Here is a 20,620-nt window from a genome sequence, read left to right as displayed (position 1 = left end):
AATTGAAACATTTAATGAAAGCATAGACTGTGGCTTCTGTGTACTCTGCCAGAAGGAAGCAGAGAGCGGAGGAAAATATCTGATTTGAAAATTCATCCAAAATAGTCTAAATGTTAAAAAGGAGGAGGGATGTGAGAGACTTGAATGTCATGGAAGAAATTTAAAATTAACCAGAGCTATGACAGGTTTTAACTATACTGTTTCAACGTTAAAAATTCAATCAGTTGTTTGTTTTGTCTACTCAATGCTAGAGATGATATACAAGAGGACTTTGAAAAATACAGTTGTGTGTCTATACAGAACTTTCCTGATTGCAAAAATTTTTAGACCTTGAAACAGGTTGCCAAGAGAAAAACAGTGGAATTTCCTTCCCTGGATACTGCTTAAAACAAAATAAAGAACAGTCCGGACCCCTTCCTGAACGGAAGGTATTCTTCTGCACAACTTTTGAGGTTCCTTTCCATTTTGCCATTGTATAAAATGTTCTAAGTCTACAGGATTAGTATGGCCACTCTGCAAGCTCTCTTGACTTTGGACTTTGATTTCCATTTTTTAAAGCTGGACAGAACTCCATCTAGGTAGTAAATGATAGCTTTAGGACTTTAATACTTCAAGATTTTTTTTCCTATTTTTTTACTGTCTTATTGGAAGATAATGGAGCAGTGCCCCCATAGAAGGAAGCTGTAAGCTTTCCTGGAACAAATGAATCTCGCAAGCTGTCTTTGGTATTCCCTTGCTTACTGCCCGCTTCTCGAACTGCACTTCATTCAAGCATGGCATCACAGGGCATGCCTAACCCTTGTAAATTCAGTATGACTGTGATAGACAACCATGTAACCCAAATGTTCATGGGTTCCCTGACCAGGACATGGAGAAGTCCAGCCATCGTGCCCTCCACAGAGACATAATCTGTGGATGTGGTCTCACTCGGTTCGCCAACACAATGCAATTTTCACACATCAACCATCATTTTAATTTGGGTGAGAAATATTTAGAGGATAATGACCTTACATGGCTGGGTGTTTGGTCAGTTCCCTTCGACCACAATGACCATATAATTTACTGTCCAAATCAGGACCCTTTTGAGACTATAACAGAGGATGGGACCACTGGTAGTAATAACCCTGGGACCACAAAGACAGACAAATATAGACAGGGATAGAGTCAGCGACTGTCCCAGAAAAATGGGGAAATATGCTTGCCCTCATTTGAACCCAAGCCCAGAGGCAGTAGCAGACAAGAAAGATTGCTGAAGGAGGAACAGTGCTAGAGAGGTTTATCACTCCTACCTGTTTACTGAAAAGGAAAACTACTAGGTGGGAAGACCTAGAACAAGTATATCCATCATTTTTCTTATGCTCTGCAATTCCTTTCTCTATTTTCACTAGATAGAATTTATAGCATTCTTAAATTTTAATTTCAAAAATGCATTCCTTTTCTACAGTTAAGGCACTTGCACTTATTTCAATGGCTTTGAGTGGATCCAATGCTAACATCTTGCACAATGAACCACCGCAAATGTAGTAGCATCAAACAACAGCAATCGTTTCTCATCTCTTCCAGTTCTGAGAGTTGACTGGGCGTAGCTAAGTCTTGTTCCACAGACTTCTCTGAGGTTGCAAACAGATGGTGTCTGGTACCAATGTCAACTCAAAAGCATGCCACCTCACATGACTGGTGCTCTTTGCTGACTGTCAGCCAAGACCTCAGCTGGGCTTCTCCACCAGAACCACCTACACAAGACTTGTGCACGTGACCCAGGTGTCCTCATCACACAGAGTCTCAGCCCCGAGCTCCAATTCCAAGAGTAAGTGTCTCAAGAAAAAGAGCCAGGAGGAAGCTCCCTCTCCTTTTCTGGCCTTGTCTTGGAAGTCACATAGCATCACATCTACACCAGATGATGATAGGCACAAAGATGTACCCAGTTCTCAAGGGGGAAGGGACACGGATACCACCTCCCGATGAGGAGTAACAAGGTCATATTGTAGCAAGAGCATGTGAGTTGGGAGATATTTTCACGGCCACCACGGAAAAATATACTATGGCCAGAGGATATCCAAGAGACGCAGGAAGAAAAAGAATAAGAACTTGAAAAGGCAAACATTCCTGAATAGACGGAACAACGAAGTGCATATTTTTCTTGACTCAAATTCGTATCTTGTAACATTCTCATTCTTTCTAAATGAGCTATTTGAGGTGGGACTATTGATAAATTTTACTTTAAGCAACGTAGTTCTCAGAAAAGGTGTACGGCATCACACTAGCTCAAACTGCTATCCAAAAATTATGGTCTTGGTTAACCCCAATACCCAGTGTCCTTGACTGAATTCCTGCCATTGTCCATTACGTGTAACCCTCGCTTCAGGTTTCTCTCTCTGCAGCCCATTTTGACACTGACTGAGTTTGCCTATATATCGCAAAATGCAGAAAACTCAAGTCAGGAAATATTTTATAATCAACACCCAGCGAATGAAAGTTAGTGTTTGGTTTATTGAACAACCAAAACAAATTAGAGGATGTTTTGCTTCCCTCTAAGAAACATAAAGCCCAAACAGAAATTAAAATTGATTCAACATGCTTTTTCCATAGCCTGTAATAACTTTTATCTTCACACCTAAGGAGTCCCCAACATGAGATCCATTCATGAGTTTTCCCATGTACCCAACCCATCAGATTAACGAAGCGTTCAAAAGGAACAGCTAAGGAGGATACCTAGAGGGATTGCACAAACTGGAATATCACCGTGCTTTGAAGATGCACTTGGAAGAGACAAAGATTGCTGAAGGTGGTACATTTCACCTTGCTCAAGAAAGATCACAGAAACAATAGTTTTTAATGTATTCAACTCAGAATTCATGTTAATTGCTCTAGGGCAAACTTTGATTCTGAAAACTAATTACAGATATGTTTTCCTAATTATAGATCTTGAAAAAACTTGTGTAACTGTTAAGTGAGGGGTGCAAAATAGCATCTTTAACTTTATTAGAATTGATCAATTTCTCAGCAGTTGGTATTAAATTATACCTGAAATCAGTGTTTAATTTTTGAAGAATCGTCACCTAAAATTGTGACAACTCTGAAAACCTTTGTGCACGCCTCCCCTTCTACATATTACAGGACAAGTTTAAAGCTCAGAGTGACGGGTGGCTGGGAAGCAGGGACAATTGATGGGGGTGGGGTTAAGGGTGACAAAACTCTGTGGAAATGGCCTGCCCATCACATGGAAGCAGGTGACTTGATGCCTGTCGTCAGAGAGGCTCTGGGGCAACAAGGGTAGACTGGAAATCACGGACTCCTAAGACCCAACAGGCTGAGAAAACACAGCCCTGAAATGCCTGGTCTATGAACCCAAGCTAATTTTTCCCAATCCTTGAGGATATATGAAAATAGACTGAAAAATTTTGTCTTTAAACCAACTGTTCTGCTTCCTAAATTCTAATTTGATTTAAATTGCGTACTGATGTTATGAACTGCCCGATGCAACAGTCTCATTTGCTGTCAGCTTGGAAACACACCATTTAGAAATTAAGTCCCTGTGCATTTTTCCCTCATTATTTCATAATAATGGGAAGATCATCATTTAAATGTAAATACCTGGTCAAAAATCTTTCCAGTCTACCAGCATTAATATAGATAAATATCTGTAAAACTTGTTTGGTTTTTCCATTATTGTTTTTAATATAATATATGCAATATTCTTTCTGGAATAAATCATTAATATTTTTGTTAGAGGCAATATAACGCTGAGAAAGAAATTGGGTTAGAATTCTAAGTTGACAACTCACTAGACATGTTCCTTTGAATAAGTTACTTAACCTGCGTTTCAATTTTCTCATATATAAAATCAGGATAACATAGTGTTTAATAGTGCTCAAAATTGTAACTACTAAATCTAGGTATTAGCGTGGTATCCTACCTTTGATCAAATATGAGTCAAAAGCACAGAAAATCAAAAAGGATCAAAAGCATAGAACCATTTTCTATCCAGAAACACTCAAGAGGTTTGTTCTTCCAGTGGCCAGCAAGAGCTACTTAAAGTCTGCTCTCGTTACCCTCTAAATCCATAAACCCAAAGCTCTTTCTCACTATTGTCCAATCAGTGAAGTTATGCCACTCAGATGTTTTTGATACCAGTGTGTAAATCCTGAACTCCAATTAACTAAAAATGTCATTAGAAAATGAGTAGTTCTGGGGCGCCTGGGTGGCTCAGTGGGTTAAGCCTCTGCCTTTGGCTCAGGTCATGGTCTCAGGGTTCTGGGATCAAGCCCCACATCGGGCTCTCTGCTCAGCAAGGAGTCTGCTTCCTCCTCTCTTTCTCTACCTGCCTCTCTGCCTACTTGTGATCTGTGTCCAATAAATAAATAAAATCTTTTTAAAAAAAAAGAAAGAAAATGAGTAGTTCTTCATATTGGTGGTTGCCAGAGAAGAAGGGTGTGGAAAGATGGGCAAAATGGGTAAAGGGGACTAAGAGGTAGAAACTTTGGGTTACAGAAGAAGTAAATCACAGAGATGAAAAGTACAGGATAGGGAACACAGTCAATAACACTGTAATAATGTATGGTGACTACACTTGTCAAGGTGGGTACCAAGTAATACATAGAATTGTTGATTCACTATGTCCTACACCTGAAACCAACGTAACACTGTATGTTGACTATACTCCAATAAAAAAAAAGGAAAGAAAATGACTAGTTCTTTGTTCTAAAGATAATCCTCCTTTTGAGGAAGCAAATATAAATGTGAAAAGAAGGGGTTTCATTTGCAGGAGCCTGTTTAGTATGGGATAACTATGACTCCCAGACCTTCCATTAAGAAAGACTACATGCTCTTTCAAGAACTCTTTGCTAGGATAATATTCCAGATGGGCAGGGGAAAATGAGCAAGTTGTCTGATTCCATTTTCTGGGGTAGCTTCCGGTTTTTCGGAAGCCGTTGAAGCTAACCAATTTCTGCTCCGGTACAATGACTTTTCCTTCAACATCGGATCCGGGAGTCACGAATCAATGCAGAGGAACCTGAGCAAATGCCCATCAATAATTGAGTGTATCAATTTTTTGAAGTACTTCAGGACTAGATTTCTGCAACATACTTAGCCTGTGGCAAAGAATGGTCAGATCGTAATTTGTTGGGACTAGGGCAGGTTCAAGGTCTGAGACGGGATACCCAAGATAGAAGAATGTTCCTCGTTCTTCTTCCAGAGAAATCCAAGTGGAACAGTATAAAGGTAAAGGAGAACTCAGGTTGACTAAGGGGAGAGAAAATAATCACCAGACAATATTTTAAAAGGTTGGAAATTATGAATTTGTCATGAAATATATCTCTCGTTTTTATATCTTTAAGGGGCTTCCCTTCATTTCCTTTCCTTTACCAAACCTGGATCCTTCGTGGGTTTTGCTTTTCCCACAACCTTGTACATGTGAAGTTCTTCCCTCACGTCCCAGTACTGCAGGGTCCAAGGGCGTAGCATCTGCAGCCACCCCACACCCACCTCTGCTTCCATTTCATTTTCACCTTCACTCAACACCCTCCCCTCTCCTTTGATGCTCAGGACACCTGACTATACCACAAACTAGTTGGATTTCTGCTAATCATGGGCTCCCTGACCTTGGGCTATGAAGAAAGGCCCACATTCTCCTGGCCCCGCACTGTAGGTCGCAAGCCTCTGGTGATTTATCTTCTTCCAACAAGAGCTACTCCTTTGAACCTCCTGCCTCCAACCGATACCCATTTAGCTTCCCCTGTTCATTATTTCTGAGATTTATTTCTCTCTGTTTGTTGAGGGTTTTAGCACCTGGTGTACCGTTTTCGTAAGTCGGCTTCTTCCGTCATCCAGGGAGTTCTGGCTGTGGCTTGGGGTCTCTAGACTCACAGCCCTTCAACCTGCTCTACTGTCATGACAGTAATGGTAAGTCAGTTTTACCTAAGTATAGCCCAATACCAATCCTTATAAGAGCCTTGTGAGTAGATACTATCCCCCAACTATAGATGGGAAAACAAGAGATGAAGAGGTTTTTTTGTTTTTCGTTTGTTTTGGTTTGATTTTTGAGTTTGGACAGGTGCTAAGTAAGGACTTGAGATATATTCCCAACTCTGCTCTCAAAAGCAGATTTTTTTAAGATTCTATTTATTTATTTGACAGAGAGAGAGAGAGAGGGGGCACAATGGGGGGGGCGCAGCAGAGGAAGAGGAAGAAGCAGACTCCCTGCTGAGCAGGGAGCCCGATGAGGGACCCCATTCCAGGGCCCTGGGACCATGACCTGAGCCGAAGGCAGATGCTTAACCACCTCAGGCGCCCCAAAAGCAGATTTTTTAAACAACTAGACTATGCTACCCCCTACTTAATCTTTACCTGAATATAAATTTGTTTTCTTCATTCCTAGTTCCTTGTAACATAAATTCTATCACTGTCCCATCCAATTCACTTTTGAAATACTGAACTGTGAAATCCGTAGTCTACCAACTCCTTCCCTGCCATCTGTCACTCATTCCGACTAAACCTCACTTTCAAGCTCACAATTTTTAGTTTCTTGACAACTCCCTGGTTTCCTGAATTTTCCTTTACTTCCCTTCTATCTCATCCTGAATCTCACCAATAGAACAATCGAGCTACTTTTTCTGTTGTTCCCCATCCCCTTACCTGACCACAACGGGTTTACCAATCTCCTCTCAACTGTCCTTTCGCTCCACTCCAGTCCCAGGAGACAAGTATTGTTGAAAGGAGTATATATTAAGTTAGTACATATTTAACAAGCATTTAATTAGTAGCTGCTGTAGAGCCACTAATATGTGAGGATTAAGAGACACAGTCCCAACCTCAGGGAAGAACATACGGTCTGGCAGGAAAAGGCATGCAAATTGTTAAGTGTAGTAAGTCTTATTTAAATAGTTTGCATTCAGTGGAGACAAAGGTTCACTGAAGTCCAAGAAATACAAAACCATACTATGGATGGTCATCGATGGGAACACTACGGTCGCCCAGAAGACCGGCAGAAGTTTGGGTGGGAAGAAAAACAGAGTAAATCCTTCGTCAAAGTTCTACATGATTATGTTGGTGAATGAAAATGAGGCAGTTAGGAGGTGCAACTTTAGGATAAACAAATCTAGGAGTTTCAGTGGAAATACTGGTGAGAATTATGATAGGAACCATCATTCTTCTTCCAGCAACAATCTTGATATTCCTTTGGGAATTCACCTCCACCACTCTCTGTCCAAAGTTGGTCCAAATGCAATGAATAAAAGAACTCTGATAAAAGCTACCTAAAAAGACACTCTCTCTTGCAAACTGAATTTAAACTTGAGCTACTGCAGTCATCTGACCATCACCTGAAGGTGGAGAATAAAAGTCAATGTGCCAAAGACAAGCATAATGTATCAGAGACAGAAAGACAGAAACTGAGCCTAAAATTAAGCTGCTCCTGAAACTACCTCCAGCTCTGGACCACTTTTCAGGTTCATGAATAGGACCTGAATATTCATATTCGTATTCATGAATATGAATGTGACCAAGTCTAATAAGGAGGGTAGACGAAGCCAGACCTAATTGAATGGTGTGTTTTGCTTGCATATACAAAAATTCAGAAGAGAGGTTAACGGCTTATACTCGTATAAGTAGGCTGTCTGGATTTAAATTCTGTGTTTTTCGCCTCTTAGCTGTGTCATTTAGGACAAGTTACTTAACTTCTCTGTAATTTTTTTTTTTGTAAAATGTGGATGATAACAGCTTCCACCTCATAAATTTGCTTGCTATGAGGATTAAGCGAGTTAAGCTCCTAGAACAATTTCAGTCTTATTTGTAAGATCAGGATAATCTGAGTACCATGAGGGTGTATGGGGCAGGAGAAGTGGAAGTGAGGATTTACACCAGGAAAAGTGAAAATGTGCGTTATTTGTGTATCCTTGGAGAGAATTCTACAAGGTTACATGCCAGACTGTTATCAGAAGTTATTTCCCAGGATTGGTAGTGGGTGTCAGCAGAGGGCTGTTACTTTAATACATGATCTTTATAATATATGGACTTTACTATATACTTATTCAATGTAAAACAAAACAAACTGGTAATAGAAACTTGAAAGGATATTTATTTTTTTTTTAATTTATTTGTTAGAGAGAGAGAGAGCGAGCGAGCACAGGCAGAGTGGTAGGCAGAGGCAGAGGGAGAAGCAGGCTCCCTGCCGAGCAAGGAGCCCGATGTGGGACTCGATCCCAGGACGCCGAGACCATGACCTGAGCCGAAGGCAGCTGCTCAACCAACTGAGCCACCCAGGCGTCCCTTGAAAGGATATTTAAATAATTGTTTTTAAATGCTGTATTTTATAATTTTTTAAGATTTTATTTATTTATTTGAGAGAGAAAGAACACAAGCAGGGGGAGGAGCAGAGGAAGAGGGAGAAACAGACTCTCTCCTGAGTAGGGAGCCCCCTGCAGGGCTTGATTCCAGGACCCTGAGATCATGACCTGAGCCAAAGGCAGACACTTAACCGAATGAACCACCCGGGTGCCCCTCACAATTTTTAAGTAGGCTACGTACCCAATGTGGGGCTTGAACTCATGACCTTGAGATCAAGAGCCACATGTTCTACCCACTGAGCCAGCCAGGCATTCCTAAAATACTGTATTTTAAAAACTGTGAGGACCAGTTTTCAAGACAATGTGACTTGAAATGCCATTATGTTGATGCTTTTTCTATTAATAAAATAAAATGAAATAGTCACACGTATGTCATAAGGTTGTAAGAATCAGAGCAGTATGATAGTATAAACCATGAAACCGGGAGTCAGAATTCATGCATTATTAACTGTCAAGAGCATTTTCTGGATCTCTGATGTAATTGAGAGACCCTTGAGAATGAACTAGAATGATTATATACCACTCTTCTCTTTAGCCATCTGCCAATTTCCTCTTCCCAGGCAATTGCTATTTACAAAAGTTAATCTTTTTTGATTTGGGGAATAAACAAGGGCAAAAATTTAAAATGGTGTCCGTAACCAAAAATCATAATAAAGTTTGAATACATGAATTCTCTAATAAGTTATTATTTTTAGGTTTAAAAATACGAATATTTTATTTAAAAGTTTTTAAATTCTAGCTAACTTACAGTGTAATATGAGTTTCAGGTGTACAGTATAGCGATTCAACACCTGTACACCTGTGCTCATCAGAGAGCGTGCCCTCCTTAATCCCCATCACCTGTTTAACCTTTCCTGCCACCTACCTACCCTCAGGTAATCATTAGCTCTCTACAGATAAGAATCTATTTCTTGGTTTACCTTTCTCTCTATGCTTCAATAATAAAAATTTAAGTTGACAATATTCAAGTGTACAACATAGTGATTTGACAATTCCATACATTATGTAATGCTCACCATAAATACAGTTATCATCTGTCACTATATATTACAATATTATTGACTATCTTCCCTATGCTATACATTTCATCAATAACTTTTAAAAGACTGTTTTCCTTCTCCTGAAGTGCAAATGATTTGCCTTTGTACTACTTATCACATATGGTAGCAGTGATAAGTATTCTTCCAGAAATGATTATGAAATGCATCGACACTGGTAAAATCTATATTTTCTCTTCAATCCGTATAGAAAATGTAAATGACCATGATGGTGTTATAATTAAAATACAAGTAAATTTCTCTTTCTGATTGCGGCTTTAGCGAGAGGTCTGTTTATTAGAATTTTGCCTCTCCCCACCACACACACACTCTTTTTCTAAGGTCTTAACCCTGAATACATTAGATATGTAAACTGAAAACGTAAGAATTTTATAAACAAAACTATTTTGCCAAGTACAAACTTTATTCTCTTTGACCCTCAACTGAATTTATTGGAAACATTTTATTTTTATTTAAGCAGAACCATGAAAAAGATTATTTTGTTCTAAGCTGATAATATTCTGCACATTCAAAATTATCTTTTTCTGTAGAAGTATCAGAAGAGCTTCATAAATAATCAGAAAGTGAAGCAGAGACACTAAAATACAGAGCAGGGGAGGATATATAGTGAATTTTTTATGACACAAATTTCTTGACTTACGTCTCATTTTGCAGTATGTTTACATATTTATATATAGCTTGAATAGTGTACCACAATGAGATTTTTTCCTCAGAATTGGGAATGAGAGCTCCATCTATTATTGAAAAAGAAGGTTAAATAAAAGCTGAATCTATGTTAGAAATAAAAGCATGCTATCCAGGGGTGCCTGCCTGGCCCAGTCAGTAGAGCATGCAACTCTTGATCTCAGGGCTGTTCAAGTCCCCACTGGGTGTGGAGATTACTTAAAACAGAAAGAAGAAAGAACTAAAGAAAGGAAGGGGGAGGGAGAGAGAAAGAAAAGAAAAAGAAATAAAAGCATGCTATTCAAAACATTACCTCAAATTAAGAGGAAATTAAAATAATTGTGATACAACATGGGCGGGGTGGGGCGGGGCGGGGCAGTTACTGGAAAAGAAAAATCTGGTTATAGGTAGAGTTCTGGTTTGACACCAGAAAGTACTTTTTCCCTCACCGCAAAATCATCGTGTCGTGACTACACGAAAAAATCTTAGAAAGGATCGTAGTGTACCTTCTCAATAGAGAAACTTACCCGTCTTTTGAAAGTTGCCCATCATCTAAATCTTTGTTTTCTCCTGAATACAGAAACTAGGAAGGCAGGGAGGGTTGCCAGATTCAATAAATAAAAATACAGATTGCCCAGCTAAATTTAAATTTCACTTAGAGAATAAAATCTTAGTATGAGTACATCCCCGCAAGCTTTGCAAATGTTGAGCCTCCTGTATTTTGTTCGGCAACCCTAGAAGGGAGGACACTTGATTTCCTAGCCTCCTGTACAGCTAGGATGTAACACGGGATAGAATTCTGACCTAAGACTGACCCATTAGATGCACTAACTAGACCTTGAATCAGAAGCAGGAAGAGCAGAGAATCCAGGTAGTTAGTGGTGGTGATGGTATCTGCAGCAGCAGCAGCAGGTTTCCATGGTAACAAGGACGCGCGTGCGACCCTGGGGCCCAGCAGTGTAGTTCTGGCTTCCTGGGTCCAGTAGCAGCAGCGTCTCCACAGAGAGATTCTTGGGGGGGGGGGTGATTTTGCTCCTTCATCTCTTCTTCCGGCCTCATTTCCAAGTTCAGCCCTTTAGAATTTGTGATGATTATTCGAGCTACCAGTGTTCTTTTCTGTTGAAATTGCCCAGAATCACTTCATTCCTCTTCCGGCATGCCTCAGACATACTGAAGGTTCAGCTCCAGACCACCACCACAAAGTGACTATCACAATAAAGTCAAATGAATTTTTTTGGTTTCCCAAGGCATATAAGTCACGTTTACCCATACCGTAGTCAATTAAGAGTACAAAACTGTTACATCTAAAAAAATGTGCATACCTTAATTTAAAAACTCTATGGCTAAAAATGCTAACCGTCCCCTGAGCTTTCAGAGAGTCGTGATCAGAGAGCCGGCGGACAGGCTTGCCTCGATGCTGCGGGCTGCTGACCGATCAGGGTGGTGGGGGCAGCACTTTCTTAAAATAGAACAACAGTGAAGTTTCCTGCAGCAAATGACTCTTCCCTTCACGAACAAGTTCTCCATAGCACGTGATGCTGTTTGATAGCGTTTTACCCAGAGGAGAGTCAATTCTCTCAAATCCTGTCACTGCTTTATGTAATTAAGTTTATGTCATAGTCTAAATCCTCTGTTGTCATTTCAACAGTCTTCACAGCATCTTCACCAGGAGGAGATTACGTCTCAAGAAGCTACTTTCTTCGCTTATCGGTAAGAAGAAACTCTTCATCTGTTCAAATTTTACCAAGAGGTTATAGCAGGTCACTCATATCTTCAGTCTCTTTCTCCATGGAAGTCTTGAACTCCTCAAAGTCATCCATGAGATGTGGAATCAACTTCTTCCACGCCCCGTCTTCTGAGTCACAAATGTCCTCCATGCTACCTAGAATGGTGAGTCCTTTCCAAAAGGTTTTAAATTTACTTGGCCCAGATCCATCAGAGGAAGCACTACCTGCAGCAGCTCGAGCCCTATGAAATGTATTTCTTAAACAGTAAGACTTGAAAGTCCAAATAATGCCCGGATGCATCAGCAGCTGCATGGACGTTGTGTGAGCACGCATGAAAATAACACTGATCTCGGTGTCCATCTCCATCAGAGCTCCTGAGTGAGCAGGTGCATTGCCAGTGAGCAGTAATATTTTGAAAGGAATCTTTCTGTCTGAGCAGTAGGTCTCAACAGTGGGCTCAAAATATTCAGTAAGTCATGTTACCAAAACAGATGGGCCGTCATCCAGACTTCATTGTTCCATTTACAAAATACAGGCAGAGTAGGTTTAGCATAATTCTTTTTTTATTTAAATTCAATTACCCAAGGTATAGTACATCACTGGGGTGTTTTTTTTTAAAAGATTTTATTTATTTATTTGACAGAGATCGCAAGTAGGCAGAGAGGCAGGGGAGGGTGCGGAAGCAGGCTCCCTGCTGAGCAGAGAGCCCAATGCAGGACTCGATCCCAGGACCCTGGGATCATGACCTGAGCTGAAGGCAGAGGCTTTAACCCACCCAGGCACCCCATCATTAGGTTCTGACATAATGTTCAATGACTCATCGGTTCAGTGTAACACCTAGTGCTCATCACATCATGTGCCCTCCTTAATGCATAATTCTTAAGGGCCTTAGAATTTTCAGAATAGTAAATGAGCACTGGCTTCAACTTAAAGTCACCACTGCATTCACCCCTAAGAAAAGAGTCAGCATGTCCTTTGAAGCCAGGCACTGACTTCCCTTCTCTAGCCCTGAAAGTCATAGATGGCATCTTCTTCCAATGGGAGGCTATTTGATTAAAAATCTATTGTTTGGTAGAGCCACCTTCATTAATCATCCTAGCTAGAACTTCTAGATAACTTGCTGCCTCACTGTACACACTAAGGTTATGGAAGCCGTTTTTCTCTTAGACCTCATGAGCTAACATTTGTTAGCTTCAAACTTTTTTTCCTGCAGCTTCTTCAGATCTCTCAGCCTTCATAGAATTGGAGAGCGGAAGAGACAGGGGAACGATCTGTCAGGGGAGCAGTCGGAACACACATATTTATCAATTAAGTTGACTGTCTTACATGGGCACAGGGCACCCCCAAGGCAGTTCTCACAGTAACATCAAAAGTCACTGATCACCGATCACTGTAACAAAAAATAACGAAAAAGTGTGAAATATTGTAGGCATTACCGAAATGTGACACAGACACATGAAGTGAGCAAAGGCTGTTGGAAAATGGTGCCAACAGACTTGCAGGATGCAGGGCTGTCACAAGCCTTCAATTTGGAGAAAATGCAGTATCTGCACAGCACAATAAAGTGAACTACAATAAAATGAGGTATGTCTGTATAAAAACCCTACATAATATCAGGAGAGAATGATTTGGAGAGGGAAAAAAAAGAATCAAAGTATTCAAACAATAAATTTCCAGGCAACCTCTTGAGAACAAAACAATCTTCACTTCCTCCCAAGGGCAGCAGAGCACAGTTTAGAGCATGGACTCTGGACTAATGTTCCCCTGGGTTCAAGCCCAACTCTGCCACTTACTACCTAAGTGATCTTGAGCAAGTTTCTTAATTATTCTGTGGATCACTAAAGTTCCTATTTCTGTATCTGTAAAATGAGAATATGTCTATCTCATAGAGTTATTTTGAATTTCAAATGAGCTAATATTTATGACAGGGACTGGCACATAGAAAGCGCTACATACATGTTTACAGAACAAAAAGTGGGGCACCTGGGTGGCTCAGTTGGTGAAGCATCTGCCTTCGGCTCGGGTCATGATCCCAGGGCCCTGGGATGGAGTACCACAACGGGCTCCCTGCTCAGTGGGGGGCCTGCTCCTCCTTCTCCCTCTGCCCTTCCTCCTGCTTGTGCCCTCTGGCTCTATCAAATAAATAAAATAAAATCTTCTAAAAAAAAAAAAAAAGACAATCATCATTCACAATCCCAAGTTGTACTCAGAGGCAAAAATAGTCCATGATAATTACCATACTGATTCCCTCAACCAGGGGCTAGAAAAGGGCTTCAGAGGAGTCTTGTGTGTGTAATAAACTCTTCCATGACTAGAACAAGCAAAACATTCTTAATATTAGCAGTGAGACCTCCAGCACTGGAGGTCAGTCTAGTGATCTTGATGGACCTTACCTGAAAGTGAGATAGGTGAGGTTTGGGAAACTACATGCCATTAAAACATCACCCACCTAGCTTGTTATGGTTTTATAGAGTTATTTATTAACAAACGAGGCAGCAAAGGCACCTACAGAGGGATCACATAGCTAAACACCATAAGCAGATTATAAAGGAGACTTTATTTGATTAATCAGTTGGTACTACAGGTCCTGGAGTAACACCATACAGGATTGGGAATTTTTAGTAGAATCCATGAAGAGAAGCAAGAGAGAGAATTCCATTGTCTTTTGATGAAAAGAGAGGGAAGTATGATATTGAGGTCAAGAGCAAGACAGGAGAGAAAAGACCAAATGAGAATAAAGGGGAGAAAGGGATTGACACCTTCAACGGAAAGATTTTTTTTTCCAGCTAACAAATTACTTTTCACTGACCCATTTAACTATTCCTTGTCTCAATACCGTAAATTTATCCAGAACCTGTCCTAAGACCAAAAAAAGGCAAACTTATAAAATGTGTCAATAATGAGATAAATATAAGCCTAGAGCCAGTGCTAATCCTGCTTATATTTTCTTAATCAATGTACTGAAAAAGGAAGAGACTCCAAAAACCACTGACACAAACTCGAATCAAAAGGTACCACAGAAAAAGATAGCACTAACACCAAATCCAGAAACACATTTAAGAAATGGAAACAGCTTTCTTCCATTAGCAGTAAACTCTGGAAACTCCTTGAAGATGATGCTAAACTTTAAATCATGTTGATAAGCAGCTTAGCATGAAGGTGAAGTCCCAAGAGACAAAGCCATAGTCATGGAGCAGAAGCATAGGTACTAAATTCTTCCTATGCCTCCATTAGACTCACTACAGTGCCTGGTACCCAAAAGATGCAAATTATTCTGCTAGGTGTTTGGCAAACTGACTTTGCTCAGAGCTCTCCATTCTCTCAGTGGTTAAATTTAAGTTGAGAATAAAAACAATGTGTTTACAGTTTTTCAAATACTCTATTGAAGGAAAAAGGGATCTGTAGTTGTACAGATTTATGCCATACCACTCATATTTTCCTTAAAGACTTTCATTTATTTTCAAAGTTCTGGCTTGGTTGGTGTCCCAGTATGAAACTTCTGGGCAATTAGTAAATAAAGCAATCTACTCATAAGACTAATGGCTCAAGACCTTCCTTAAAGCAGAAGTTAACACTGAAAAGAAATTTTAAAAATAAATAAAAATTTTTTAAAAAAACTATTGAAACATTCCATTACCTTAAAAAAAAAAAAAAAAGTACCATGTCATTGAGAAAGGTGATCGTGAACATCCCTCTTAGCAACTTTTTCATTTTCAGAAATTACTGTCCTTCCAACAAAAGTTGGAAGAGGAACTTGGATTCCAGAAATAAAGAAATTATTCTATCAGCTCAAACCTGACAAGAAGAAATTAGGGAAAGGCAATATATGAAGAAATAATGGCTGAGATTTTTCCAGAATTAAAAAAAAAAAAAAAAAGGCTTCACTGCTCCTTTTTCCACCACCATGGTGCACGCAGTTGACTGTTCCTCATGTTTTCTCACAAGACTTCCAAGGGCCGAGAAACAAAAGTAGAATCATTCCATTCCCCAGTGGATTTGGATGAAAACTCGTAATAAAATCAGGTACATGAAGGGCCTGGGTGGCTCAGTCAGTTGAGCATCTGACTCTTGGTTTCAGCTCAGGTCACGATCTCATGGGTGGTCCTGAGACCAAGCTCTGTGTCGGGCTCCACGCTCAACCAGGAGTCTGCTTAAGAGTCTCTCTCCCTTTGAACTTCCCCCTGCTCCCACACTCCCTCTCCCCCTCCAAAATAAAATCTTAAAAAATAAAAGAAAAAAATGCTAAAAATAAATGAGCTAAGCATCTAACTTAACAAGTTAGAAGAATAAGCCCAAAGAGAGCAGAAGAAAGGAAATACTAAAGGTAAGACATTAGAAAGGATCGATGAAGCCCAAAATTATTTCTTCAAGGACTAAAAACATGGACACACTTCTAGCAACACTAAGCTAGAAAAAAAGGGGGAAAGTCACAATATTAACAATGAAAACAGTACGTGCAACAAAGATTTTTTAAAATGAGATATTAACAACCTTATGCCAGTAAATTTGAAAATTGAGGTGTAGTAGACAAATTCCTCAAAAAAAAATTATAGATTGAACAAAAAGATTTTTAAAAATCTGAATGGACCTATAGACACTATCTACATGCAAACAATGTTTCATATATACTCCCACTTAGAAATGAGATCTAAAATAGTAGAGTCTGAATCTTCAGGAGAAAAGTGGGACTTGAAATGAATGTACAAATTGAATATCACATGGATGAATGGAAGAAAAACAAGGAAGATCATTTGAGAAAAGGAAAGACCTAGAAAAGGAAATGAGAACAGTGTACTTGTTTTTGTGACAGTAAAGAAATAGGACTGCCTAGAATAGAGAATATATTTTGGATGATGAAAAGACAGGAAAGTGCCAGATCATGAAAGTACTTAAAATCCCAAAAGAAGAGTTTAGAAAAGATTTTAGGAAAGAAGAGAACCATTTCATTACTATTTTTAGTAGAAGCTATGCATGGCAGCAGGGAGTGAGAGAGGAGCCTAGGTTTAGACCAATGATATGATGGATGGAATGATATTAAGTAATCAGACATGAAATATGAAATCTAGCTAGCTCCTCCCACCCATTTGAAGTCAAAGATACCCATTTCTCGGTCAATGGTAATATTTACTTAACATGTGTGGGTGTGACATTATATGCCAGATACTACACATTTATGCGGTTATTTTAGGTCATTCTCCCATGACACTATGGTGGTAGTCATTAACATCCTGATTATACATATTAAAAAACATTAAGTAACTTTCCCAAGCATTCTTATGTAGTAAGAAGTAGAATCAGAATCTGACCATACAGATTCCAACCCCAAAGGCTAAGTTCTTAAATAGTAACATGGAAGCAGCTTCCTAATAAGACAGCTCACTGTAAACCCCCCTTTAATTATACCTTATTTTTTTCTCTAACCTTAAGTTATTTTAAATATCTAAATGCTCAAAAATAATATAAATGCTTGGAAATGAGACATACTTCATACCTTCTAATATATACTATCTTTTTTTGTAGATTTATTTATGAGAGAGAGAGTGTGTGTGTGTGTGTGTGTGCAGAAGCAGGCAGGGTAGCAGGCAGAGGGAAAAGCAGGCTCCCTGCTGAACAAGGAGCCCAGCGTAGGACTAGATCCCAGGACCTTGGGATCCTGACTTGACCCAAAGGCAGACACTTAGCTGACTGAGCCACCCAGGCATTCCTAATATATATACTATTTTTATTAAGCAGTGTTTTATTAATAAGGTTACCAATGTATCCTTTCATGAGACTAGCGTAAAAACAATAATGTATCTAGTTGTCTTTAATCTCTCTAATGTATTTAGAAACCCTCTTTGAACTCCAATATTAATGAAAAAGTCCTCTGTTCAAATACAGTGTAAGTCCAGCAGGAAAAGGTCAGCCAGGGCTCTACTCATTTCCCCGTCTGCCAGCATGATTCATAATTCACCTCTTCTCTGTTCTTCACTCTGGTGGAATCCGTACGAACAAGACGTCCTGGTGTGGATTATAGGAACACTTCTACTCAGTCATTACAGAGTCAGATCCATATACACAAGTCAAAGAAATCCTACATCTATGAGCTCACCCACAAAAGCTGACCTGGGGCGCCTGGGTGGCTCAGTGGGTTAAAGCCGCTGCCTTCGGCTCAGGTCATGATCCCGGCGTCCTGGGATCGAGCCCCGCATCGGGCTCTCTGCTCAGCGGGGAGTCTGCTTCCTCCCTTCTCTCTCTGCCTGCCTCTCTGCCTACTTGTGATCTGTCTGTCAAATAAATAAATAAAATCTTTAAAAAAAAAAAAAAAAAAAAAAGCTGACCTGTACTGACCACACCTCTAAACCAGGTGTTCTCCACCAAGGGTGACCTTGACCCTCATAGGCAGTTGGCCACGTCTTGAGACATTTCAGCTGCCACAACTGGGGGGGGAGGGGGGCTTCTGGCATTTTACTGGGGGCAAGCCAGGGATGCTGTTGCGTGTCCTTCCTGTGATGCACAAAGAGCCCCCCACAATGAGAATTATTCCACCTGAAATGTTACAGTGCCAAAGATGAGAAAGCCTGCACCTCGTTCCCGCACTATGCACAGAAAGTTGCTTTGCTCAGGAAGGAATTAAACACAAATCCAGAGGCAGGGTAGGAGTCAGGAGCAAGGGTAGGCCTTACTCTAGAAACGAGACTCAGACCTGAAAGCCGTGTCAGATGTGGTAGAACAGTTACATGTTACTTATAAGTGATACATGAACGCTCATTGTCCTCATTTATGACTCATTCATACAAAACCCAGATTCAAAAACCAGACTCACTTGGTTTGAATCCAAACTCTGCCACTTACTAGCTTTGTAATATCGACCAACTTATTTTCTATTCCTCTGTTTCTACAACTGTAAAGTGAAAATAATAATAACAATAAAATAGCTACCTCTCCAAGTGGCTGCGAGGAGGATAGAAGTTAACATCTGCAAAGTACTTACAACAGTATCAAATGTATACCAAGCTCTAGGTACACATTAGCAGGTATTGCTTCTACAACTTGTCTTTCTAGAAACTGCAAATATGAAAGTGCGCACTGTAGGACACCTTCCTGGTATCAGAGTCTGCAAGAAAGAGACTCGATTCTTTGGTAAGCAAAGTAAACTATATACATACAAGAAACTTGCTCAGTCTGCAACATCCTGAGAAACTACCTTTTCACTTTCTGTGTTTCTGTATTGGGAAGAAGCTGGCACACTCTTTTCAAATTTTAATGTCTAAAATTGGCTTCTCAGCATCACTGGTGTCCCGCTGTCACTGTTACGGTCATGCTGTAGTTACGCTTGACGGTGGGTCCACACATGTGGTTGTAATTCCTGGTGAGAGGACTGAATGACTGCAACTCCTGGATGATTCCATCAATAAACCATTTAAGGGCCTTTGGAGGACAGAATACAGACTCCGACTGGTACCTAAAAGCCTTCCTATGACACCTTCTGGTACAATCAGGAAAGCTTTTGCACAGTATCTGCAGCAGCAGACTGGAAGAAAATCCTAGTGACAAGTAAAATACCTTAAGATTTTTATTTATTTATTTATTTGACAGAGAGAGATCACAAGTAGGCAGAGAGGCAGGTGGGGGGGTACCCCATAAAATGCTCTTTTAAGAAGTGAGTGTATGTGGGGTGCCTGACTGGCCCAGTGGGTTGGGTCTCTGCTTTCAGCTCAGGTCGTGATCTCAGGGTCCTGGGATTGAGCCCTGAATCAGGCTCTCTGCTCAGCGGGGGAGCCTGCTTCCCCCTCTCTCTCTGCCTGCCTCTCTGCCTAGTTGTGATCTCTCTGTCAAATAAATAAATTTTTTTAAAATAAAGTGTGTGTATGGGGCACCTGGGTGCTTCAGTTGGTTAAGCGTCTTGATTTCAGCTCAGGTCATGATCTCAGGGTCGTGAGATCAAGCCCCGTGTAGGGCTCCATGCTGAGTGCGGAGTCTGCTTGAAGATTCTGTCTACCCCCAACTCAGAAGAAAAGGAGGAAGGAATAGAGTGAGGGAGGGAGAGAGGGAGGGAGAGAGGGAGGGAGGGAGGGAGAGAGGAGGGAGAGAGGGAGGTGGGAGAGAGGGAATCTAAAAGACTTCTTCCATCAGTATGAAATAAAATTCTGTTGTTTTTTTTTAAGATTTTATTTATTTATTTGACAGACAGAGATCACAAGTAGGCAGAGAGGCAGGCAGAGAGAGAGAGAGAGGAGGAAGCAGGCTCCCTGCCGAGCAGAGAGCCCGATGCGGGGCTCGATCCCAGGACCGTGGGATCATGACCTGAGCCGAAGGCAGAAGCTTTAACCCACTGAGCCACCCAGGTGCCCCTAAAATCCTGTTTTTAAAAGCATTTATCTGCAGTGTTTTTTCTTTCCTAACACAACAAAAATACTGGCACATCTTACAGATGATGGCATCTTAGAGTTGACGAGTGACTGTAATTGGAGCTACCGTCTTTCCCAGAACCTGGAATGAGTATGCAGCCAAATCCAATGGGTTTCTCTATGGTCAATGTCAGAATATCAAAGAGAAAATGTGTTCCTAATACCTACTGAAAATAAGTTACCAGAAATATCAATTACAGCTCTAGTAGAATTGACACTATAATTAAGAATACTAACTCTTGACTATTATGAGGATCTAATGTACAGTATGGTCATTATAGCTAAATATACTGCATTAAATACTTGAAATTGGCTGACAGTAGATCCTAAGCATTCTCACCAAAAAAAAAAAAAAGTAATTGTGAGGTGATAGACTATAGTAATCATTTCCATGTATATACTTATCAAATCAGAGTATCACACATTAAATATATTTC

Source organism: Martes martes (genome assembly GCF_963455335.1).
Source record: "Martes martes genome assembly, chromosome: 15".
Taxonomy (NCBI): Eukaryota; Metazoa; Chordata; class Mammalia; order Carnivora; family Mustelidae; genus Martes; species Martes martes.
The sequence above is the reverse complement of the archived record's forward strand: the minus strand, read 5'-3'. Positions refer to the sequence as shown.